Source organism: Bos mutus, chromosome 2 (assembly GCF_027580195.1).
Source record: "Bos mutus isolate GX-2022 chromosome 2, NWIPB_WYAK_1.1, whole genome shotgun sequence".
Lineage (NCBI taxonomy): Eukaryota > Metazoa > Chordata > Mammalia > Artiodactyla > Bovidae > Bos > Bos mutus.
The window spans coordinates 118790642-118817154 of NC_091618.1; the positions used below are offsets into that span (position 1 = coordinate 118790642).

General features: G+C 38.0%; 1 pseudogene; it reads left to right on the forward strand.

Annotated features, from left to right (window-relative positions):
- The first annotated feature begins 311 nt into the window (after positions 1 to 311).
- LOC102271759 (phosphatidylinositol 4-kinase beta-like) lies at positions 312 to 3812 on the forward strand (annotated as a pseudogene).
- Positions 3813 to 26513: the final 22701 nt, after the last annotated feature.

Below are 26513 nucleotides of genomic sequence, written 5' to 3' on the forward strand. Positions count from 1 at the left end.
AAATTCTGAGGAGCATTTTCTACTAAATTAACAAAACAAGTGAAACTCATGCAAACAAGCTTATAAAATCATATTTAAAAAATCGAACTACCCAATTTTCCCCCGATGCTTTTTTTTAATTTAAAATACATTTAACTCTAAACTAAAAAGAAATTCAGAAGGCAAAATAAGCTCTGTATAATATACATGTTTTTAGGGAAGACTGTGTATTCACTCATCAAGAATCAGAGAATGCAAATATTTTTATTATTTGGTGTTATGAGCTTGAGCCTCCAATGAGATTTCAGTTTCACAAAGGATTGTTTGTTTGATTCCAATACAAAGATAATTATTTCTGAAATAGGTTTCTCTTGAGAGAACAAACCTTACAGTTTTAAAGCAATAAGGATATTGCAGTGCATATTTAACAAAGGAATATCTTATTTCTTTGCATGTTTCTACTGGCTGTGAATTAACAATTTAAAAGGAGAAAAATCTATGTGACCTCAAAGGAAGAATACATTGCACTCCAGCTAACACTAAAGCCAGTAAGTTGAATGTGATTTCTGAGACTATGCTTTTTGAAGTAGAAAATAAAATGATACATCCAAATATTACACATTTTAGCAATTATTTTTAAATTATCCTGCAGCAGATATTTCTTTTTACATATTATAATGACAGTGGACAGAAATTAAATTATGTATACCTTCCTGGGATCCAGATCCTTGAGCAGTAAAGTTTTCCTGGTATTCATTCATGTTTCTGTATTTCCCTATTAAAGATAATTTTGGGATTCAACTTTTACATGATCAGCTACTTTTATTTTGATTAAAATAGGCTGAAAAGTTTAAGAAAAATGAGCGTCAGATAAAGAGATAAATAGGAAACAAATCTAGGAACAAAGAGAACAAAAGGAGAGGTGGTCAAGGATGATGATGACACAACAGACCAACATCTGGGGTTCTTCGGTCATTGTAGAATGTAGGCCTTGCATATATCAAATATATATATTTGGATGTAGTGACCTGAAGGATTATGCATAGAAATTCTCATATGGGGTAAACCAAGTTTCAAAGGGACATGTGTACGCATGTGTGTATGTTTATACTAATAAATGTTTTTCTGTAAATGTGGAAGGAAGCCTCTCTCCCTGCCCTTGACACCCCATTCACTTTTACCGAGTGGCTGTCACGCTTGAGCGACATCAGAATCCCCTGAAGGGCTTGTTAAAACAGACTGCTTGGCCCAAGCCCTAGAATTTCTGATTCAGTCTGTCTAGGGTGGGGCCTGAGAATTTATATTATAGCACATTCTCAGGCGATGCTGAAGTTTCTGGTCCTGGGACCACACTTTGAGAACCATTGCTTTAGCTCATTATGTTATCCTATAATCTAGCATGAAGACATTTCCAGTGTGAATTGCTTATTACTATATTACATAGATTCCAAGGGCTTCTTCACCCGCACATTTTCACAGCTCTGAATCAGGATGTGTCTATAATTAATCACAACTTACAGAAGCTATGCAGAGGGCAGCACCCACAACACGCAGTGTCAGTGTCTGCACGGACTTGGTCACAGCTGTTCATACTGTCTCTTCAGTTGAGTGATATCATTTTTGAATGATATCAAATGTTGAGTTTGCCATTTAAAAATAATTTTTTAAACCAATGCTTTAAAAAGCACACTATAATTTTAAAAATAAGTCACTGCATACAAAGATGAAATACAAACAGGTGTGGTGTGTGTATTTGTTGTTGGTGAAGCAGATGTTAATTACTGGAGAAATGACAGCAACTTCAGACTTTCTTGGAAAGTAGCATTTATTCCATTAGAGGATATAAGAATGGTAATCACTAGTGGAAGAAACTATGGTACATGTGAAGTTTTGCCTATCACAGGCCCAGAAATGCAGCTGAAGCTAGACGGAATCACCAAATCCCTCTGAACAGAAATTTAAATGTGATTTGCTAGTGTGAATAATTCACAGGTCCAGAGGGAATCTCTTTAAAGCTCTGCATCATAGTTTATTGACAGTTGCTGTTGCTGGGGGCTCCCATGGGACCAAGCTATGGAAGCTGATCCTCTCAGATGAGCTGAAGCCCGCTCACCAAAAGAGGGAGTGGCCCTCCTTGAGCCCAGTCTCTGACACAGGGCTGTCTCCCTCTAAAAGGACCCACCAGCGCTCTAAGTCAGATGCCACCACCAGCATAAATCTCAGCAGCAACCTGAAACGAACAGCCAGCCACCCTAAAGTGGAGAATGAGGATGAGGAGCTCTCCTCCAGCATCGAGAGTATTGATAATTCATTCAGTTCCCCCATCAGACTGGCTCCTGAGCGAGAATTCATCAAGTCCCTGATGGTGATTGGCAAGTGGAGGGCCACGCTCCCCACCAAGGAGCAGAAGACACAGCAGAGGATCTCAGAGCTCTCCCTGCTCAACCACAAGCTCCCCGCCCAAGTCTGGCTGCCCACTGCTGGCTTTGACCACCACATGGTCTGCGTGTCCCACACCCAGGCTGTCGTCCTCAACTCTAAGGACAAGGCTCCCGACCTGATCTATGTGGAGGTCCTCGAATGTGAAAACTTCGACACCACAGATCTAGGGTCCCCGCCCAGATTCCCAAGAACCGAATTCGAAGCACCCAATCTGTAGAGAACCTGCCCAAATGAGGCATCACCCACGAGCAGCGGGCAGGCAGCTTCAGCACTGTGCCCAACTATGACAACGATGACGAGGCCTGGCTGGTGGATGACATAGGTGAGCTTCAGGTGGAGCTCCCTGAAGTGCACACCAACAGCTGTGACATCTCCCAGTTCTCCGTGGACAGCATCACCAGCCAGGAAAGCAAGGAGTCTGTGTTCATTGCAGCAGGTAAAATCCGACGGCGCCTTTGGGAGCAGCTGGCTCACACCCCCACAGCCTTCAAACGAGACCCAGAAGACCGTTCTGCAGTTGCTCTCAAAGAGCCCTGGCAGGAGAAAGTGTGGTGCATTAGAGAGGGTTCCCCCTATGGCCTTCTCCCCAACTGGAGGCTCCTGTCAGTCATTGTCAAGTGTGGGGATGACCTTCGGCAGGAGCTGTTGGCCTTCCAGGTGTTAAAAGCAACTGCAGTCCATTTGGGAACAGGAGCGAGTAGCCCTGTGGATCAAGCCATATAAGATTCTTGTGATTTTGGCCGACAGCAGCATGACTGAACCAGTGGGTCAAGGCTGCATCCATACACCAGGTGAGGAAGCAGTCACAGCTCTCCCTGCCTGATTACTTCCTCCAGGAGCATGGCAGTTACACCACAGAGGCATTCCTCAGATCCCAGCACAATTCTGTGCAGAGTTGGACTGGCTACTGTTTGGTCTGCTACCTGCTACAGGTCAAGGACAGACACAATGGGAACATCCTGTTGGATGCAGAAGGCCACATCATCCACGTCGACTTTGGCTTCATCCTATCCAGCTCATTCTGAAACCTGGGCTTTGAGACATCGGCCTTTAAGCTGACCACAGGGTTTGTGGATATGATGGGCGGCCTGGATGGCAACATGTTCAACTATTACAAGATGTTGATGCTGCAGGGGCTGATTGCAGCTCAGAAACACAGGGCTAAGGTGGTGCAGATCGTAGAGATCATGCAGCAAGGTTCTCAGCTTCCTTGCTTCCATGGTTTCAGCACCATCCGCAACCTCAAGGAGAGGTTCCACGTGAGCATGACTGAGGAGCAGCTCCAGCTGCTGGTGGAGCAGATGCTGGACGGCGGCATGCGGTCTATTACCACCAAACTCTATGACAGCTTCCAGTGCCTCATCAATGGCATCATGTGACATCCTCCTCAGGCTCCTGCGCGAATAGGGTTGGGGGGTTCAGGGGACCCTCCCTGGGAAGGCCCTTGGAGAAACCCTAAGCCAGGAAGGCCCACCCACCTGGCCATCCACCAAGGGAAATGGAAGGCAAGACATACAAAGGCTCATGTGGTAACAGTAGAGCTTGCCAGGGCGGGTGGGGAGAGCCAGCTGTGGGGTCCAGACTGACTGGGGCTTCCTTGCCACCACCCCAGCTGTGTCAGTATTACCACCTGATGGACTCCAGGACTCACTGCCCTCGAGAGGACAGAAGTGATAAATGTGGGGGACGCTGGGGCCTCGCTTCTCCCCACCAGGGTCCGAGAGGATCTTTCCACAGGCCATCTCTGCATGTAATCTGGGTCCCAGGAAGGAGAAGAGAGTAGGTTCTTGGTACTTAGGACTTGATCCTGTGGCTGGCCTTTGGCCATGCTGCTGCCTGACTGTCCCCTCCAAGGGACTGAGCCCTAGCCCGAGTTCTCCTGGGTAGGTGGGCTTTGGCATAGGGTCCTGCACTTGCTGAGGTCCCCAGCAAGTGAGGAAGGGAATGATTATGGCCCCTCTAGTCTGAGAGTACTGGCCTAGCCTCGGGGAATCCCTTGTCCTGATCCCTTCCCCACAACCAGGGAGATAGCTCTCAATTTTTTATTTTTAATTCTTGTTTGAAATAAAGTCCTTAGTTATTAAAAAAATTTTTTTTCTTTCCTAGTGATGTGTAAAGTAATGATGTGAATGGACAATCTGGACTTGTGTGGTGGTCCAGTGGGTAAGACTCCATGCTTCCACTGCAGGAGACACGGGTTCCATTTGCAGTTGGGGCAATTCCACAGGCCAAGGAGTACAGTCAAAAAAAATTAAGAAAATCTGAGGTTTGATAACATGTGATATTATTTGGAAATAAAACAATTACTCTTGGGAGAAGCTATGTACAAATTAATGACAAATAAGTTGATTTAAAGCAGGTTTTTGTTGTTGTTATTCAAAATGTGGTGTGGAAAAACCTAAAGAACCACCCAGGATGTCTGCTAAAAACACATATATCTGGGACTACCAGAGATCCACTGACTCAAATATCTTTGGTCTGAAGACTGACCATTTCACCTCTAAGTAAACAGCAATTTAATAAGAATAGCAATACTGGAGGACTCTTAAATGTTTGTGGTAATAATGTATTTCTGAAAAGCAAGCAAGCTACCTTTGATTCTAAATCAATTACAATAAACCTTGGGTATTGCCTAAATGAGTAAAGCTACGTATGGATGCCTCTGTGACAGTTTATCCCCACAGGAACTTTTAAAAACTGAAACACTAAACTGCATACGTATCTCAATGGTCCTTTGTGAAGGCAGAAGAGAAAAAGCCAGAAGCAAAGGTGCATGCTCATCTGACCAGACACAAAGCAAGTAATGCTTGATAGGAGGGCAAGATACCAAGAAGGATGAATATGCAGCAGTAGCACATCCCCAATAAGACTCCAACCTCTGGCCCAGTACTGAGTGGGGTATCTCTATAAGCCTCCAGTGGTGTGAAGCATTTGAAAGAAATGATAAAATAACCAGGATGAAAATGACCAGCTGTTACATTGCCAGTTTTAAAGCTGGTCACTAGTTGTAAAACTAGTCACTGTAAAGTGACCAGTTGTAAAGATAGTGGAGGTGATGGAATCACAGTTGAGCTATATCAAATTCTCATGCTGTGAAAGTGCTGCACTCAATATGCCAGCAAATTTGGAAAACTCAGCAATGGTCTCAGGACTGGAAAAGGTCAGTTTTCATTCCAATCTCAAAAAAAGGCAATGCCAAAGAATGTTCAAACTACTGTACAATTGCACTAATCTCACATGCTAATAAAGTAAAGCTCAAAATTCTCCAAGTCAGGCTTCAGTAGTTCATGAACAGAGAACCTCCAGATGTTTAAGCTGGATTAAGAGAAGGCAGAGGAGCCAGAGATCAATTTGCCAACATCTGATGGATCATTGAAAAAGCAAGAGAGTTCAGAAAAATGTCTATTTCTTATTTATTGATTAGGCCAAAGCCTTTGTGTGGATCACAAAAAACTGGAAAATTCTTAAAGAGATGGGAATACCAGACCACCTTACCCGCCTCCTAAGAAATCTGTATGCAGGTCAAGAAGCAACAGTTAGAGCCTGACATGGAACAACAGACTGGTTCCAAATTGGGAAGGATACATCAAGGATGTATGTTGTCACCCTGCTTATTTAACTTATATGCAGAGTACATCATGAGAAATGCCAGGCTAGATGAAGCACAAGCTGGAATCAAGATTGCTGGGAGAAATATTAATAACCTCAGATATGCAGATGACACCACTTTTACAGCAGAAAGCAAAGAGGAACTAAAGAGCCTCTTGATGGTGAAACAGGAGAGTGAAAAAGTTGGCTTAAAACTCAACATTCAGAAAACCAAGGTCATGGCATCTGGTCCCATCACTTCATGGCAAATAGATGGGGAAACAATGGAAATGGTGAGAGACTTTATTTTGGGGGGCTCCAAAATCACTGCAGATGGTGACTATAGTCATGAAATTAAAAGACGCTTGCTCTTTGGAAGAAAAGCTAGGACCAACCTAGACAGCATATTAAAAAGCAGAGACATTACTTTGCTGACAAAGGTCCATCTAGTCAAAGCTATGGTTTTTTCAGTAGTCATGTATGGATGTGAGAGTTTGACTATAAAGAAAGCTGAGCACTAAAGAAAAGATGTTTTTGAACTGTGTTGTTGGAGAAGACTCTTGAGAGGCCCTTGGACTGCAAGAAGATCCAACCAGTCCATCCTAAAGGAAATCAGTCCTGAATATTCACTGGAAGGACTGATGCTGAGGCTGAAAGTCCAATATTTTGGCCACCTTATACAAAGAACTGACTCATTGCAGAAGACCCTGATGCTGGGAAAGATTTAAGACAGGAGGAGAAGGGGACGACAGAGGATGAGATGGTTGGATGGCATCACCGACTCGATGGATGTGAGTTTGAGCAAGCTCCAGGAGTTGGTGATGGACAGGGTAGCCTGTCATGCTGCAGTCCATGCAGTCACAATGAGCTGGACATGACTGAGCAACTGAACTGAACTGAACTGAAAGTTGCCCAATATCAGTGAGTCTGTTTCCTTAATAAAAGAATAAAGGTAAGGTTAGAATAGATTTCTATGGTCCATCCTAGCTCTAAAATTACATAACATTCAAAAGCATTTAAAAGGGTGTGGCTCTTTCATAGTTTTATTAGGAAAAAACCTTATAAAAGTGAATGACTGATGAACCCAAGATAAAAGACATTGTGATGGTTTGAATTATGTCTCTTCCCAGTCCTCCATTCATATTTGAAGATACTAATGCCCAATTTCTCAAAATGTGATCTTATTTGGAGGTAGATTCTTTCCAGAGGTAATCAAATTAAGATGAGGTTGCTAGGGTGGGTGTTCATCCAATATGTCAGGTGTATTTATAAAAACTGAGAAATTTGGATGCAGACTGGTACGGAGGGAGACTTTGTAGAGACACAGGGAAAAGACAGCCGTCTGCCAGGCAAGGAGAGGCGCCTGAAACAGATACTTTCCTCTGAGCTCTCAGAAGGGAACCCACCCTTCTGACACCTTGAATTCAGAATTCTAGCCTCCAAGACTGTGACAGGATAAATTTTTGTTGTTTAAGCCATCTGGTTTGTAGTACTTTATTACAGCAGGTTTAGCAAAACAAATTGGCACTGTTACTAGGTCCTTGTTACTAGGTACTTAGCATGTTACCTGTTACTAGGTACTTAGCATGTTACCTGTTACTAGGTACTTAGCATGCTAAGTACATGCTAACTTTTCAGAAGTCTGAGTAGTAGTTGGGGTGCTATTTTTTGAAAGTTAGAACTCAGATGTTTTATATTTGTTCTTGTTTAATGTTTCTTTAATCAGGTTGGTTGTGCATTTGTCTATTTAAGTAGATTTTAAGTGGCTGTTTTGTCTTTTTTAATATATACTTGCTTTACTCTATTCCACCAATATTTGCTTCTGTTTTTATTAATGTCTGCTTCCTAACATCTTTTGACTAATTTTGATACATGTTTTCTAGGTTTTAAGATGTATACATGCCTCATTTATTTTCAATTTTTGTTTTTTAATATGAAGTCCCATTTAGGAGTGCGATTTTTAATATTTTCCCTTCCATTAACTTTTAGATAATCTATCACGTTTAGTTTAGATTTTTCTCTTCTCTCTTTACTTGATGGTTAATAGGACCGAGAGATAGAAATAACATGTTATCTTTTATTCTAGCTTTATTATTAATTAATTTAGCTTGGCCTTGGGCCAGTCACTCACCTTCCATGGGCTTCTGTGATATTGCCTGTGTGAGAATCAAACTAACTAAATATGATAATATTTGAAACCATAAATTGCTATACAAATTTAAGTCATTTAAGTCCATGTTTTAATTATTTTTTACCAACTCACTATTCACAAATAAATTAGGATAACCCTGGGGATATCAGAATTGCTTAACTTTATAGTTTTAACTTCATTTCTGTTTGTTGTATTAGTAATCATCTCTCAAATTGCCTGTAAGTTTATAATTTTATGGAAAAATAGCAAGAATTCACCTACTAGCTCAGTTTTATTTATTTTTTTATATATTAGTTGATGAAGTTATTTGAAGGAGAGAAACCATTTTAAAAACTCACCTTCTGAAATAATCTGTCATTATCATTTAAGAGTGGGAACAAAACGAACTAGCATTATCTAAATTCAGTTATGTGTCAAGCACTTTTTTAGGTGTTTTGCATTCAATTCTTTAAACAACCATTGCACAGATGAAGATACTAGGAAAGCATAAGCAAACTGCCCAAAGTTATAAATCTTCTGATCCAGCCCTTCCCAGCTCCCTCCCTATAAAATGAGTCAATAAAGATAGCAGGGTTAAAGTTTTTATCTAACAATTTTCAGAGAATGTAAACTAGTTCTTTTTTTAAAATTGAAAATATAAATCATGATTAACTAAAAGTAAATGTGATTTTAAAAGGCAGTGGTCCTTTTGTTTCTCTTTGAATCTCTTTTCTTCAGAAGAGACTTTTATTTTTCCTTTTTGTTTCCTTTAGGGGAGAATGAAAGTATCTGAGAGCAATCATTTACTTTGAACTACACCATTACTTCAGAATTTTCTATCATGCTAAATATTAAGTTCATCTTATGTATTAATTCAAGAGTTCTTATATGTAGTATCTAAAATACATGTAAAATTCTTCAGTAGCATTCATTTGTAATATTTAGTTTTTTGCTTAAAACTACCTAAAGGCATTAACTACTATTATTTCTGATGAAATTATACATAACTGAGGAAAAATTGTAGCCTAATCAGCTTTGCAATTTTCTACAAGTACAGTTCTCTGTAGATAAAAGATCATTACTACTAACTAGACTGGCACTGATTTGAAAAGAGGAAACATTTACAGAATTATATGAGTTCTGAGTATCAGAACCCAGAATGTTCCCAGAAAAGAGAAATAGAGAATAAGAAGAAATGATTAAAATTGCTGTATTAATGAAGATGTTCATTACATTATATATAAGCACAAACATATAGAAACAGTCTTAAAGCTCAATAGCAGAGGAGTGGTTGTGTTGATAGTGGGAAATATTACAAAATATATTCAGTGACATAGGAAAATGTTCACTATATAACAAGTGGGAGAAAATATGTAGAACTGGATGTACAGTAGATGTCACACATGTAAATAAAAAAGCATATTGCACATGCATATGAATGTATATGTGCATATCTACAGAAACACGTCTAGAAGAAAATACCCCAAAATATGTTAAATACTGCAGGTTTATTGAAAATTTTACTTTTTTTTTTCTGTATTGTTACATTTTTGTACTAAACTGAAAGAAAAAAAAAAAAAAACCCTTCATCTTAAACATTACAGTGGGAGGGATTTCACTACAAAAAAGAAAATGTATATAATTTCTAAAAATAGGGAGGCAGAACTAGCTAATTTAGATAATCTCTCTTTAAAAATTTATAGTAAGTTAATGTCAAGAACTAGTTACGTTCTCAAGTTCCTTTTGGGTCTTAATGATCCTCTGATTCAACTGGAGTAAGGGCAAGCACAGGACTAAACACAGGCAGGAGGCTCTCCTTGATCACTGTAACAGTGCAAATGCATAGTAATTGGAGTGAAATAAGCAAGAGAAAAGGGAATGAGGGTAATGGTAATACAATATTTATAAGAGGCTTGAGCCATCAATTCCCAGAACTCCCCAGTGATTTAATCTCTTGGTCTGTAGTATCTGCATCCATATAGATGAGTGTCAAGAGCCTGCAGAGAGGTGATGGCAGGAATCCAGCCCACGGATAGTATGTAAGAATCACTTACGTACATGATTTCTTCCAAGGCATTAAATCTTTTTAACTACTATAGTAGCATTGCTATTTTTACTCCAGTGTTTAACTTATATGAAGGGAATGATTTATATGCCCTTAGATAACATGGCTCTCATTAAACTATTTATTCTCTATCAATGTCAACAGAAGACTTCCATGACAATATAGTGACATATAATAGTTAACATGGTTCAGACATATCAGATCTCTGCACAACTGGAAACATCAAAAGAACTATGATATCATCAATGATGCTACCAGATAGAGCACCTGCTCCCCTCTCACATTAGACAGCAGATGTTCAAATAATACCACATAGATTTTCTTAAGCTGTATCCTGAGATCTGTCAAGGTTTTCACCATGGTTAAATCAGAAATGTCACAACTTTTTCTTTTCATTAAAAAAAATTCTCTACCTACCTAATAGGTGCCCACCCTACATAGCTTATGTTTATGTAAAGGCAGCTTGTCCTCTTAGAGGTGGGGTTTGCCTGCTGCTGCTGCTGCTGCTAAGTCGCTTCAGTTGTGTCCAACTCTATGTGACCCCACAGATGGCAGCCCACCAGGCTCTGCCATCCCTGGGATTCTCCAGGCAAGAACACTGGAGTGGGTTGCCATTTCCTTCTCCAATGCATGAAAGTGAAAAGTGAAAGTGAAGACGCTCAAGTGAAAAGTGAAAGTGAAGACGCTCAGTTGTATCCGACTCTTCGCGACCCCATGGACTTCAGCCTACCAAGCTCCTCCATCCAGGGGGTTTGCCTAGGGCAACAAAATGCTCTGTGACTGTTGAGCCCATGTGAGTGATCACTAGCTGGGAACAATGCACTTTTTCTAGTGTACCTACAGCATATATTTGGAAAGAGATGGACAAGACCATAAAACTTTGGACAAGTTGGACAATTTTGAAATGAGACGACTGTTCAGCAAACAAAAAATGTTTGGGTACATCTAACTTCAGGAGATGAAACCCAAAGGGATTTTAAGGTCTGTTCTCCATAAACATAGAATATAAATACATAAATATCACCAATGTGCTTTGCTCTCTTTCAAGAGTTGCTTACAGTTAGTGTTTGGAAGAAAGTGAAGTCGCTCAGTGAAAGAAAGTGAAGTCGCTCAGTTGTGTCTGACTCTTTGCGACCCCATGGACTGTAGCCTACGAGGCTCCTCAGTCCATGGAATTTTCCAGGCAAGAGTACTGGAGTGGGTTGCCATTTCCTTCTCCAGGGGATCTTCCCAACCCAGGGATCAAACCCGGGTCTCCCGTGCTGCAGGCAGACGTAAATTACCGTCTGAGCCTCCAGGGAAGCCCTTGGAAACAAGATTGAAAACCACTTAGAACATTCTATAAAAGGTGAATTCACTGAAATCAAAATGGCTAAAATATAGTTCTAGAGACAAATGAGTATGGCTTCCCCACATCTGATCTGTTATTAAATTAGCTGTAGAAATATTTTTATCAGTAATATACTTTTCCAATATCATTTACATATATAGACTCTAAACCATTTTAATGAGGAAAAGATAAAGGATTCTGCTTTGTCCAAGGGCTGAGTCCACTTGCTTTAAAATAGAAAACAGTATGGAGGTTCCTCAGATCAATTACCATATGATCCAGTAATCTCATTCCTGAGCATATACCCAGACAAAACTATAATTCAAAAACATACATGCACCTCTGTGTTCAAAGCAGCACTAGGTCACAATAGCCAAGACAGGGAGACAACCTAAACGTCCATCAGCAGATGAACTGATAAAGAAGAGGTGATGCATACATACACTGGAATACTACTCAGCAATGAAAAAGAATGAGATACTGCCATTTACAGCAACATGGATGAAACTAGATATTATCATCCTGAATGAATTAAGTCAAAAAGAGAAAGACAAATGTTACATCATATCTCTTACATGTGGAATCTGAAATATGACACAAACAAATCTATCTATGAGGCAAAAACAGACTCAAAGACACAGAAAAGAGGCTTGTGATTGTCAAAGGGGAAGGAGGATGAGAGAGGGAATGGACTGGGAATTTGGGGTTAGTAGATGCAAACTATTACATATAGAATGGATGGACAATAAGGTCCTATTGCATAGCACAGGGAATTATATTCAGTGTCCTGGGATAAACCATAATGGAAAAGAATATAAAAAAGAATGTATACATGTGTATAACCGAGTCACTTTGCTATACAATAGAAATCAACACAACATGTAAATCAACTATACTTTGATTTTGAAAAGTAAAAAAATATAAAAGCAGTTTTAGGAGGAAAAATAAAATGCAGTTTTAAGGAAAGATTTAACAAATGTCTAGAAATTTTGAATACAGGTCAGATAGCTTGTGGAGAGAAAATCATAAGAATATTTATTCATCCTCCAAACCTTTGTTGAGTACCGTTCTGCCCAAAGCACTGTTCTGAGTGCAGAGGCTATAGGAGCCCTGCTCTCAGGGAACTTACGTTAGACTAATGTTCCTGATCCTGATCTCAAAGCTCTTTTTCATTTGATCACATATTTCTCTCACCAAACAGGCTAATCTATAATACAATTTACAAAGAGACTCCCATGTCTGATAAAAATGTCTGGTTTTTTTCCCCACCTAGATTCATCTATCATATATAATCTTTCTTAAAGATTTATCCACATTAAACCTTTATTCATATTACAAAGAAAACCAGCAGATCTTTTTGTGTCTTTCAGTGGGCAACTTGCATAAGATTTGTTTTATGTTTTTTTATTGTATAAATATAACATATTTGAGATATAATTGCATAATATAACTGGCAGTATTTCAATTTTTTTCCTTGGGTCCTCCAGAAAGAGAAAAATTCTGAGATTCAGAGATGATACACTATTTCTTTTTCAATTTAATTTTAGGCATTTCTATTAACATTCAGCATTTATCATATTATGATTCAAGTGAATGATTTAGAAAAATACCTATATAATTTCGAACAATCTTGTATTAGTCTACAACTACAGGGTAAATCAGGAAGAATTCTAACTTCTCATTTTATCCAGTAGGAGTCTGCAGAAATCATGTTCTGCACATGTACTACAACCTTTAGCAGGAAAAGCCTTAGGTAACCCATTTCGTAATTAAGGCCGAATACAAAACATGTTTCCATGTTTCCAAAGCATGCTTGCCAGAGTCCAGCCTCTTCTGCCTAATACGAACCCCCTTAGTGTCACATGACTGTATCCTATTCCAGCCACAGCTGGACAAACCAGGACCAGATAACTGATTTAGGGGCAGCTAATCATCAAAGACATTCTTGGAGGTCTGGTTCAAAACATGACAAGCCATCATCAGGAGTTGGGAAGATGAGAGGTGACGTAAGTGTGGAGACCAGGTTCGCTGGGGTCATACTCAAGCCTAAGTTTGTGATGAAGGACGGAGCACTAAAGAGAAAAAAAAGACAGCATAAAGGGCTGAAAAGGCAGAGCCAGTGGGACGTAGAGATTGCCTCTGAGAGAAAAGATGGTTCCCCATCTTTTCCAGTTGACACCAGTTTCCATGAGCTCCAGCTTGTTCCAATGATTGGCTTTGTGTTTCCTGAGACTGGCTGTTGTACCCTCACAACAAATCTCCTCTTTCTTAAGTTAGCTTGAGTCTCGCTTGCAACCAAATAAATCCTGGCCGAGAGAAATAGCCTTTCATGGATCTGCACTGAGTTTTTACCACAACAGGAAAAGAGCACAAGTCAGTCACAGGTGACAGATTCAATTCCACTTAGATCTCTGAAGGATCATCTAACTGTAAGTCAATTTGGGGCACTGGTTCCTATGTCATTAATTTTTAATGACATGGTGGTATTTAATAATTTCTACAACCTTCTAAATATAAAATCATATGAGGGTTAACATAGTACTGAACTGATCTTTTCCAATTTTCAACTTCCAGATAGTTTTTGATGATGCTCATAGTGTCTACTTACGTCACCTCTTCCCTGTTCTCTATCAAAGACATTGGAAAAAAGCACCCAAGGAAACCACAGTAAGAGTAGTCTGGTTTGCCATGGTTCTGATACTCTTCTGTATCAAAATGTTGCTTTCTGGCTGTTTTTCCTAATGCATTTTGCTCCTAAAGTAGCATATTCAGGAGGACTTTTTCCTTTATTCTCCATCTAATTAGTCATTGATTCTCCTTAAACTGAATGGATGAGAAAACATATTTTGTCCTGTGTTTTACTTTTAAAGATTTGATCAAAGTATTTTTCACTACTTGTTCATCTTTATCACACAGTTCCTATAGCAAATACAAGTCTTTTCTTCTGTATTTGTTCTGTTCTTGTTGGGAATGGGGTCTATAAAAATTATTGTTACCACCTCAAAGCTTTATTCTTTATAATGTAAAGAAAACATCATTTTCAGCCAACACAAATGCTTTAATTCAAAAGATTTATTAACATGACAAAGCAGCTATTGTTCAGCTATGGCTTTGAGCCATCTAAAGGACTTTACTTTGTCTGAGATTTGCCAATCTCAGGAAAAATGAAAAATTTTGGACAGTTAGAAGGGGAAATATTAATATGATTAAAAGCTAGAGAAGAATAGAAAAAAGTATAGAAGAAAGAAAATCAAAATACAGCCTTCAAGTATTCGGTTGGTCAATAAGTTCATTTGGGTTTTTCCATAGGCTGTAACTTCCCAGGTGGCTCAGAATGCAACCTTCCCAGTGGGTAAAGAATCCACTTGCAATGCAGGAGACATAGGTGATATGGGCTTAATCCCTGGGTCAGGAAGACCCCTGGAGGAGGAAATGGCAACCCACTCCAGTATTCTTGCCTGGAGAATCCCATGGACAGAGGAGCCTGCCCGGCTAGGGCCTGCTGCTGCTAAGTCACTTCAGTCGTGTCCGACTCTGTGCGACACGATAGATGGCAGCCCACCAGGCTTCCCCGTCCCTGGGATTCTCCAGGCAAGAGCACTGGAGTGGGTTGCCATTTCCTTCTCCAATGCATGAAAGTGAAAAGTGAAAGTGAAGTCGCTCAGTCATGTCCTACTCTAGCGACCCCATGGACTGCAGCCTGCCAGGCTCCTCCATCCGGGCCAATGGGGTCGCAAAGAGTTGGACACAGCTGAAGCAACTGAGCAAGCATGCATGTAATGGAAAAACCCAAATAAGCTTTTTGGTCAACCCAATATATAAAAGGCTATACATTACCAAGCATGGAAATGACCAATAGAACTACTAAGAAAGTGTTCTTTGTAGGAACAATACCAGCCACAAACATTTCAGTGCCACATCCTTTTCTAAATGTTTACCTGCATTTACTAATATAATATTACTCTAATTTTATACAAGATGGAATTGAGGCATGGAGACAGAAAGTCACTTATCTGAGGTTACACAGCTGGGACATTGAAGAGAGGGAATTTGAAAGTGGCTCTGGCCCTGCAGCCAGAACCCATGATCACAGGCAGTTTGCTCTCTCTGTAAATATTCTGACCAGGTTTTAAATTTGTTGTACGTTACAACCATCTCAAGAACATCTCAAAGCATAGCAACACCTAGGCTCTACCCCTGGAGATTCTCACATGATAGTTCTGTGTGGTAGACATTTTTAAAATGTATTTAAAGTGCCTAGGTGATTTCAGATGCAGAGAGGCAAGATCACTAAGCCCCGGTCACCTTTTTAGTGGTTGAGACAGGAGCGGAATCCAAGTGTCTTGACTTTTTCCTGTATGTTACAGTAGCTCCTATCTACAGCAAATTGAGGGAGAAAATCGGTTTTTACTCTGGAGTGACAAATTTGAATTTGATAAACCAAAAACCATTGGTTCAGTGGAGATCATGAAACACAAGGATGGTATTTCTTTTAGTGGTTATTAAAATGAAGATGGATTCTCAAATTTCTGAAATAATAAATATGTTAATGAGAAACTGATGAACATTTTCAAAGTCCCTTTATTAGGTATTGCAGCACTAACATAATTTAGACACCAGAGATCTTTGCTATACAATTTAAACTCTAAATATAATACAGAGTCTTCCTCAAAATCAACTCAAGGTAAAAATGTTTTTAAAGAAATGATAAAGGGGATGGTGTAGTAAATGCTAAATAACTAGATCTCTGGGGAAGAAAGCTTTATTTGTAGTGTTTACCAAATCATGATGCCAACAACCCACCATTGCTACTTTCAAGCTGCCAATGTGATGGGCATTACTGAATGTAGAACTGGGAAGAATACTCAGCAGCACACCATTATATAGCACTTCCTTCATATACACACACAGATGTAAAAACCCTCAAGAGCACAGGTAATAGGAAAATGTAGTTTAAAAATTATAAAGTAGTGTGAATTTTGAGTATTTATTACCTTTGTCTTAAATAGAATTCATTTGGTGTATGTTTCTATGATTTAAATGTTAACAATGCTGTATTTAATAACTGGCTTGCCAAATACCTGAAAATGTAATAACCACCTCTTGCAAGCATATCACCGAAAAGGCATCCATTCACTCACACATTTTTCTTGGAGAAAGGCAATATTTAATTTGATAAATTGAATAAAGGGAAGAAAACACACATTCTTAATTTATTCAGCTTTCTTAGGAATGAAAACTTCTGATCACTCCTCCAGCATAAATCTGACCTTCATTTTGAGCAACAGAACACAGGGGTTAAGAATGTGGGCCCTCCTGGAGAAGGGAATGGCAACCTATGCCAGTATTCTCACCTCAGAAATCCCAAGGAGAGAAGGAGCCAGTCCATGGGGACTGTAATTAGTTGCTATACTCATTGAAAAATTCAAAGTTTAGGAAAAGAATAGCCTTGGTGTCTGCTGTTAGTTGAATATCGTTTGTATAATAAAGGAAGCTACGTGACTATAAAGACTCTTTTTCTTCTAAGAGTAGATGTGGAATTTTATTTAAATTATCAATTATCTTATATAGGCAAGTGGAATGATGAAGGAAGAAACGAAGAAAGAAAGGGACAGAGGGAGTGCAGAAGAGAAAAGGAAAAAAGGAAAGGAGGGAGGGCTGGGAAATTCTTTTCTTTTTTTGAGGAACCATATCTTTAAATATAGAATTATAATTGACATTGGTCTTAGCTCTGTTTTTGTGGATGTGCCCCAAAGGCAAGGGAAACAAAAGGAAAAGTAAACAAATGAACGTATACCAAACTAATACAACAAAGGAAAACATCATCAGAAGAAAAAAGCAACCTGCTGAATGAGAGACCATATTTGCAAATCGTATATCCAATAAGGCGTTAATATCCAAAAAGTACAAAGCACTCATACAAATCAACAACAACAAAAACAACCCAATTAGAAAATAAGCAGAGGACTTTCTAGCAGTGAAGGAGATGAAGAGCAGTGGTCCTCAGCTGGGCATGATTTTGCTCCTCAGCGGCTATTTAGCAATGTCTAGACATTTTTAGATGTTCAAACTGGTTTTTGAAAAGGCAGAGGAACCAGAGATCAAATTGCCAACATCAGCTAGATCATCGAAAAAGCAAGAGAGTTCCAGAAAAACATCTATTTCTGCTTTATTGACTATGCCAAAGCCTTTGACTGTGTGGATCACAATAAACTGGAAAATTCTTCGAGATGGGAATACCAGAGTACCTAACCTGCCTCTTAAGAAACCTATATGCAGGTCAGGAAGCAACAGTTAGAACTGGACATGGAACAACAGACTGGCTCCAAATAGGAAAAGGAGTACGTCAAGGCTGTATATTGTCACCCTGCTTATTTAACTTAGATGCAGAGTACATCATGAGAAACGCTGGGCTGGAAGAAGCACAAGCTAGAATCAAGATTGCCAGGAGAAATCTCAATAACCTCACATAGGCAGATGACACCACCCTTATGGAAGAAAGTGAAGAGGAACTAAAAAACCTCTTGATGAAAGGGGAAGAGGAGAGTGAAAAAGTTGGCTTAAAGCTCAACATTCAGAAAACCAAGATCATGGCATCTGGTCCCATCACTTCATGGGAAATAGATGGGGAAACAGTGGAAACAGTGTCAGCCTTTATTTTGGGGGGCTCCAAAATCACTGCAGATGGTGACTGCAGCCATGAAATTAAAAGATGCTTACTCCTTGGAAGGAAAGTTATGACCAACCTAGATAGCATATTCAAAAGTAGAGACATTACTTTGCCAACAAAGGTTCGTCTAGTCAAGGCTATGGTTTTTCCAGTGGTCATGTATGGATGTGAGAGTTCGACTGTGAAGAAAGCTGAGTGCCGAAGAATTGATGCTTTTGAACTGCCGTGTTGGAGAAGACTCTTGAGAGTCCCTTGGACTGCAAGGAGATCCAACCAGTCCATCCCAAAGGAGATCAGTCCTGGGTGTTCTTTGGAAGGAATGATGCTAAAGCTGAAACTCCAGTACTTTGGCCACCTCATGCGAAGAGCTGACTCATTGGAAAAGACTCTGATGCTGGGAGGGATTGGGGCAGGAGAAGAAGGGGGACGACAGAGGATGAGATGGCTGGATGGCATCATCGACTCGATGGACGTGAGTTTGGGTGAATTCTGGGAGTTGGTGATAGACAGGGAGGCCTGGCGTGCTGCAGTTCATGGGGTCACAAAGAGTCAGACACGACTGAGCGACTGAACTGAACTGAGACATTTTTAGTTGTCACAGCTGGGATGGAGGAAAGAACTACCAGCATGTAATGTGTACAGGTCAGAGACGCTGCTGAACATCCTAGGATGTACAGGATAGCCCCCCATAAGAGAATTATCTGACTCAAAATTCTAATGGTGTCCAGGCTGAGAAACTATAGACTACAGAAATATTTAGGGAGCAACATGGACTTCACTTTAGATATTAACTTTAAGGTCAATGCCAGATTTATTCAAATAAAATGACATGACCACCAGAAAAGCAACATAACTGCTTTAGAGATCACAAAATTGAAATAAACAGGTGCAAATCAAAGCAGTCTTTAAATATTTATGTATATTTACTAAAGTGTTTAGAAGGGATGAGAGCTGTAAACTACATTCCCAGCTTGACAGAAATACACGGTGACTAAATCTAGCATTGTCTGCAAAAGAGGTATGCACTTCACTTCGGTAATAGTCAGCAGGATCTAAATTTAGGTTATACTCTTAGTGTATTAAAATAGCATCAAGAAGCTCAGGAAGTCTAAAACCATCACACTCCAAGTTTCTGTCTATACGGTTAATAGCTACTTGCCAGAGATCCCTGTTGCCTGTTTGATTACAGTCTATTAAAAACATATTCTTTGCAAACTTCTCCCATAAACCAGGAAATGGAGTTAAAAGACTGATTCTACATAAAATAATTAGAACACAAATATCATGATGTAAAGCATTCATAGAGAATATACCTTAACTTCCATAGTTTTGTGAGAAACTTTATGAGGCTTTTATACTGGTTACCATGAAAGTAAAAATGCTTTCTTTCAGAGTTCCAGTGTCACAATGGTAAATGAGTGAAGCAAACGAACATTTTTAGTTGAACAGAAGATCTATAATATTAACTGCCTGTAATCTGACTTGGATAAAAGTTGAACTGGGGAAAGGCTGAGACAAGCCTACTATTAAGTGATTAAGATTGTGTCTTGGTACCTTAATTTATCTGTTTACTCTCTCTTCTATTGAAACAAACAAAAACCAGATGGACTAACTCAAGGATATTTCTTTTTTTTTCACTCCACTTTAGAGGCCCTTCTAAAATGTAGTTTGCTATTTTTAAAAAATTGCTTCATTTTCTAAAATTGTAGCTCAAAATATATTCCTTGTAGTAAAGCACTCTCAACTGTTGCAATCTAGAATCACCTAAGCAGATGCATACCAGGAGAAGAACAAACCTAGAAAGTGTTCAGAATTAATGTCCTACAGCAAGGATGATGAAGGCTTTTTTTCTTCTAAGGGGCTATGACTCAAGAATAAAAAGAAATCAGCTGTTTCACAAAGTAAAATTAAATAATGCTAGATTTCTCTGTTAAGCAACGTATATATAATGCCCCCTCTTGTGGCAGGTTCTTTTCCTGTGTTAGATACATGAGATACAAAACATATCTGCTTGAATCACTCTCCTCACACTATGCTACCCTCTTCATGCTTACGCACTCATCCCTATGACTATATAAACTTTTTAAGCTAAGTACATGGCTACCTGGAAAAAAAGTCTACCTTCCCTAGCCTCTCTTGCAGCTAGGTGTGGCCATGGGACAAAAAGCCAGACCAAGTGAGATTTCTGGGTATTTCCATAATGGGAGAGGAAGTCACTCTGCTCCTCTCTTCCGCTGTCTGGGACATAAGATATATTGACTGATGCCCCAGTGGTCACAGAGGACATCAAGGTGAAAGCTGTGTGTTGGGATGTCAGCATAAAAGAAAGGAGGAGCCCAGTTCCTTGACACCACGGATACTGTACCAGACATGGATGACCTACAAGCTATATTTAAGTTATCAAGAAATATATTTCTATTTTTCTTTAACCACTGCTATTTTGTCTAAAACATGATTTTAATTCAAACTAATACAGTATTTTCAAAACCCTTCTTTTCTGACCAGCTGTATTCTCTCTCTTAAAGTAGTTTAGGGTATGTGTTTTTAAGGAACACTTTCAATTGCACATTCTTATAGAAACTACTCTCTACATTAAACTAAGACTTGTCCACACATTTCCATGTGATCTTGAGCTTTAATAATATTGCATATAAAAAGTTACTAATTTGAATATACCCTACACCCCCACAACTATATGATAAATTATTTAAGATTAGAAATTGTTCTTTTTATTCTCAAAACTTTGAAAGATTTAATAGATGCTAACATATCGATCTTCTGTAGTTAAATATATAGAACATGGAAGAAATGGAACAAAAAGACAGGAAAGGAAGCAGACAGAAAAGGAGAAAGGGAGAGCGAGGACCAAAAACAGAGAAGGTATTTTCTTTCACCAAAACCATACGAAACTAGAAATCAATCACAGAAAGAAAAACAGGAAAAGAACAAACACATGGAGACCGAGCAACACTCTACTGAAAACCCAACAAGTAACAATGAAATCAAATAAAGATATCAGAGAATAACTTGAGACAAATTAAAATGAAAGGACAACCTTTCAAAATCTATGGTATGCAGCAAAAATGATTCTAAAAGGGAAATTCACAGTGATGAAGTCCTTCTACAAGAAACAAGAAAATCTCACAGAATCTAAACTACCATCTAAAAGAATTAGAAAAAAGAAGAAGGATGGAAACAATAAAGACCAGAGAGGAGATAATTGAAATAGAGATAGAAAACAATAGAAAAGATCAATAAAACCAAGAGCTGCTTTTTTGAAAAGATAAACAAAACTGGGCCAAGCCTCACCAAGAAATTTAGAGAAGGGCCCAAATAAACAAAATAAGAAATGAAAGAGGAGAAATAACCACTGATATCACAGAAATACAAAAAATTACAAGAGAATACTATGAACAGATATACGCCAACAAACTGGACAACCTAGAAGATATGGACAAGTTTCTAGAAGCATTCAGGCTGCCAAAACTGAATCAAGAAGAAACAGAACATTTGAACAGACTGATGACTGGAAGTGAAATAGAATCTGTAAAAAACCTCCCTGCAAACAAAAGTTCATGACTGACTAACAGCTTCACTGGTGAATTCTTTCAAACATACAAATAACATATTTATTCCAAAAACCTGAAGAGGAGGGAACTCTCAAATTTATTCTATGAAGCTACCATCACCTTGATACCAAAATCAAAGACACAACCAAAATAAATTATAGGTCAAGATCTTTGATAAATGTAGATGCAAAAATCCTCAACAAAACCTTAGTGAACTGAATCCAACAATACATAAAAAGGATCATATACCATGATCAAGTTGGGAGTCATTCCAGGGTCACACAAGGATGGTTCAACATACGTAAATCAATCATTGTGATACATCACATTAACAAAAGGAAAGACAAAACCGCATGGACATCTCAGGAGATGCAGAAAAGTACATTTGACAAAATTCAATGTCCATTCATGATAAAAACTCTCATCAAAGTGGATATAGAGGGAACATATCTCAACATAATAAAAGTCATGTACAATAAATCTATAGCCAATATAATATTCATATAAGGATTTGAAAAAATAAAACATCCATTCTTGACAAGAAATCTTAGTAAACTATAGATAGATGAAAGTTCCTTAACTTGAAAAAAGATTATAATTAAAACAGTATGGTACTAGCATAAAAAGACACACACAGACCAATAAACCATAGTAGAAAGACCAGAAATAAAACCACACATATAAAGGTAAAGAATCTATGACAAAGGCACCAAGAATACACAATGCGAAAAGAATAGCCTCTTTAATAAACAGTATTAAGAAAACAAAATATCCACATGTGCAAAAAATTAAGCTGGACCTTTACACTGTATATAAAAATCAACTCAAAAAGAATTAAAGATTTAAACATAAGACTTAAAACCACAAAACTCCAAGAAGAAAATGAAAAGTTACTTGACATAGGCCTTGACAATGATTTTTCTGGATGACATCAAGAGCATCGGCACCAAAAGTTAAAATAAGTAAGTGGGACTATATCAAAATGAAAAGCTACTTACTGCACAGCAAAGAAAATAATCAACAAAATAGAAAAGGGAACCTACAGAATGGAAGAAAATATTTGCAAACCATATATCCAATAAGAGGTTAATATTAAAAATATTTAGGGAACTTCTATGACTCAATAGCCAAGAAACAAATAACCTGAATTAAACATAAGTAAAGAGTTGAATAGATATTAAAAAAAAAACATACAAATGGCCAACAGGTACATGAAAAGGAGCTCAACAGCATCAACCATCAGGGAAATGCAAATTAAAACCACAACGATATTAGCTAATATCTGTTAGGATGGTTATTTTCAAAAAGATAAGAAGTAAATATTGGTGAGGATGTGGAGAAACAGGAACCCTGGTACGCTGGTGGTGGGAAGGTAAACTGGTATAACCATTATGGAAATTAACTTAGAGATTTCTCAAAAAGTTAAAACATGATTCAGCACTCCCATTTCTGGGTGTATAACCAAAGGAAATTAAACCAGTAAAGTGAGTATCTTAAAGAGACATTTGTACTCTCATTTTATTTCAGCATTATTCACAAAAGCCAAGATATAGAAACTACTTAAGTGCCCATCAATGGCTGGATGGATAAAGAAAAGTATGTGTGTGTGCTAAGTCGCTTCAGTCATGTCTGACTCTTTGCGACCTGATGGACTGTAGCCTACCATGCTCCCTTGTCCATGGGATTCTCCAGGCAATAATACTGGAGTGGGTTGCCATGCCCTCCTCCAGGGGATCTTCCTGACCCAGGGATCGAACCCACATTTCTTAAGTCTCCTGCATTAGCAGGTGGGTTCTTTACCACTAGTACCACCTAGGAAACCCCATATGTATATATATATATATACCCAATGGAAAATCATTCAACAACAACAAAAAAAGGAAATGTGACAACATGGATGAACCTGGAGGACATGTTGCTAAGTGAAATCAACAGAGAATGCAAATACAGCATGATTTCATTTATACATGGAATCTAAAAAAGTCTATCTTATAGAACCAGAGAATAGAATCATGATTATCAAGGGTTGGGGAGTGGGAAAAATAGGGATACATTGGTCAAAATATATAAACTTTCAGTAATAAGATGAATAAGTTCTGGCAATCTAATATATAATGTGGTGACCAGCATGCTATATAAAAGTCTAGCAGTACCAACTGTTGGTAAGGATGTAGAAAAACTAGGATTCTCAAACACTAAATTGTTTGATTTGGAAAAACTTCTGAGGAAATCTTGTATTGCTGAACACATGCATACCTTTTGATCAAGTAATTCTACTCTGAGGGTACATGCATGTATTAAGGTATTAGTCTGTGTGTACATATGCATGTGTATATATCAGTCTAACAGAGACTTTTTTTCTTTATAGTAGTATTATTTGTAATAGTTTCAAACTGGAAACAACTCAAACATTTCTCAATAGATAAATTTGGGTATATATGGAATGTGGAATACTCTTTCAGAAACAAAGATGACTCAATTATAACTATATACAACATCTCAAAAAAGTCTGATATTAAAAATATGATTCTACTTATAAAATTTAAAAACAGGCATCACTGAGCTATATTATTAGAAGTCAAATGACAGTTATCTTTGGGAAGGAGGGGGTGGTTATTGTTTCAAGATGAGCACAAGGAAACCTTCTGGGTGCTGATAACCTTCTATTTCTTGGTCTGGGGAGCAGTTACTTAAGTGTATTAGCTGTTGTAATTCATTAAGATAAACACTTTTTGAACTCTTCTGAGCTATGTGATACCTCAATAATTTTTCTTGAAATATTCATCTTTTGTTAATATTCTTCCTTTGTTTCCCTTCATCTATCCTGCTTTTTACTTTAGAGTGTTAAAACGTTAGGTCTTGAGGTCCTGAGAGAAGACAAACTGCTATAATTATTAAAAGTAGTAAGTAATGTTACAAGTATGTAGCAGTACACACATTTTCATATCTAGTATCTCAACAATCATCACAACCCTATGAGAGATAAGAAGCAATAAATGTTTTTTTTTTTGATAGATAAACTGTGACTCAGAGGTGGTTAAATTTTGTTCCCTAGTTCATATATTTAGAAGGTGGCAGAGTTCAGTGTAAGACTTTGGTTCTTAATCACAAGATTGTTGCTCTTTCTACTCCGCATGTAGTCATTTAAAATAATATATAACATGAATAAATAATTATGATTCAAATAACTGTATTTTTTATTTGAATCTCACTAGACTCATTTTAAGTATTCAAAACTACCATTGCTATTCTCTCCCATACCTCTTTTTTTTTTTTTTTTTTTTAAATGCATTTTTTGAGGTCAATAACAGAAGGATAACATCTTCTACTTATTTATATTTTTCCACATCAATTAATGTACATGAAATATGTCATACCTTCTTAAATATAGAAATTTCAAATGTGGATAGGATTGTTTTAGATACTCTTTTAAAACTAACCTGTAGTAATATGCCTGATCTGTTCAGGGGCTCCATGTTCTAAAGTTCTCTACTTGATTTTTCTAGTCTTCAGGAAAGGAAGAACTACTAGCCTCCTATCTAGTGGTTATACAATTAGAAGAATGAAAGACAAAGAAATATTTTAGATATGGTTAGAGAAGTAGATTAGAATATTTTACTAATACAACAATGAGTATGATCACTCTGTATAGTTTAAATATTCTTTGATCACCACATAATACTGCTCTAACTTCTAGCAGGTATTTTAAAATTGCATACCTTTGATCAAAATGAGAATCAGGGAAACAAGTTCATACGACTTAATTGAATTCATATACACTATTGGAAAACACATAATCAGGAGGTTTATAAAACTGATGATGTGTTAAGAGTCGCACCCTTGAATATGGGAAATGGTTGCAGTTCCACTTTTGTTGGTAGTGTACATTGCTACAAACTTTATGGAAGAAAGTTTGGCAAGTGGTATTAACAGCCTAACATGGACATTCCCTAAGGCCTTAACTCAATTTACAGTAGTTATACAAGGAAAGTAACTAGTGACACTCAAAGCTTTACCTATGAGGATATTTGCTGTAGCATAATTTATAATGGTGAAAAATTTGCTGTAACATAAATGTCAAATAATAACAGAATATTAAATCACTCATAGTATATTAACAAAATGGCACACTCTGGAGCCATTAAAAATAACACTGTAAATGAAGAACTGTTGTGAAATGATACTTGGCTGGGCAAATTAGTAATATTCAAATGCTGACCTCAACCAGTCACCTTTTACCTGTGATGCTATCAAAGGACATAGATGCATATAAGGTCAAACAAAGGCATCATGGTAAAGTTCCTGGAACTGTTAGTACTTCAATGACAGCAGAAAAGGCTCTGACATATTTTTCCTGCACTAGCAGGAGCTGACTTGACCCCCCTCTCTTCCCTCTTGTGACCCCAACTCCCTATAAGCAGATTCAGAACAGAATTTCTCAATGTCTGCCCCACTTTATTGGATGATTTTTTCCCTCTATTTCCACGTACAAGGCTAATATGATTTGTTAGATCTTTGTGTCCTTCTCCTGGTTTCTTTCTATTTCCTACTATTCTTGTAACTACAAAGAAAACATCCTTTATTTTTTAAAAACGGATCTCTTTTATCCCTTACTTCTGAATCCTTGTGTTCTGATTCCAAATCAAGCAATAGTTTTCATGTTCCTTTACCACATTCTGAAGCATTCCTGCTTTCTCACTGTCGTTTAACTCTATGTCTGAACAAGCCTATTTACTGGA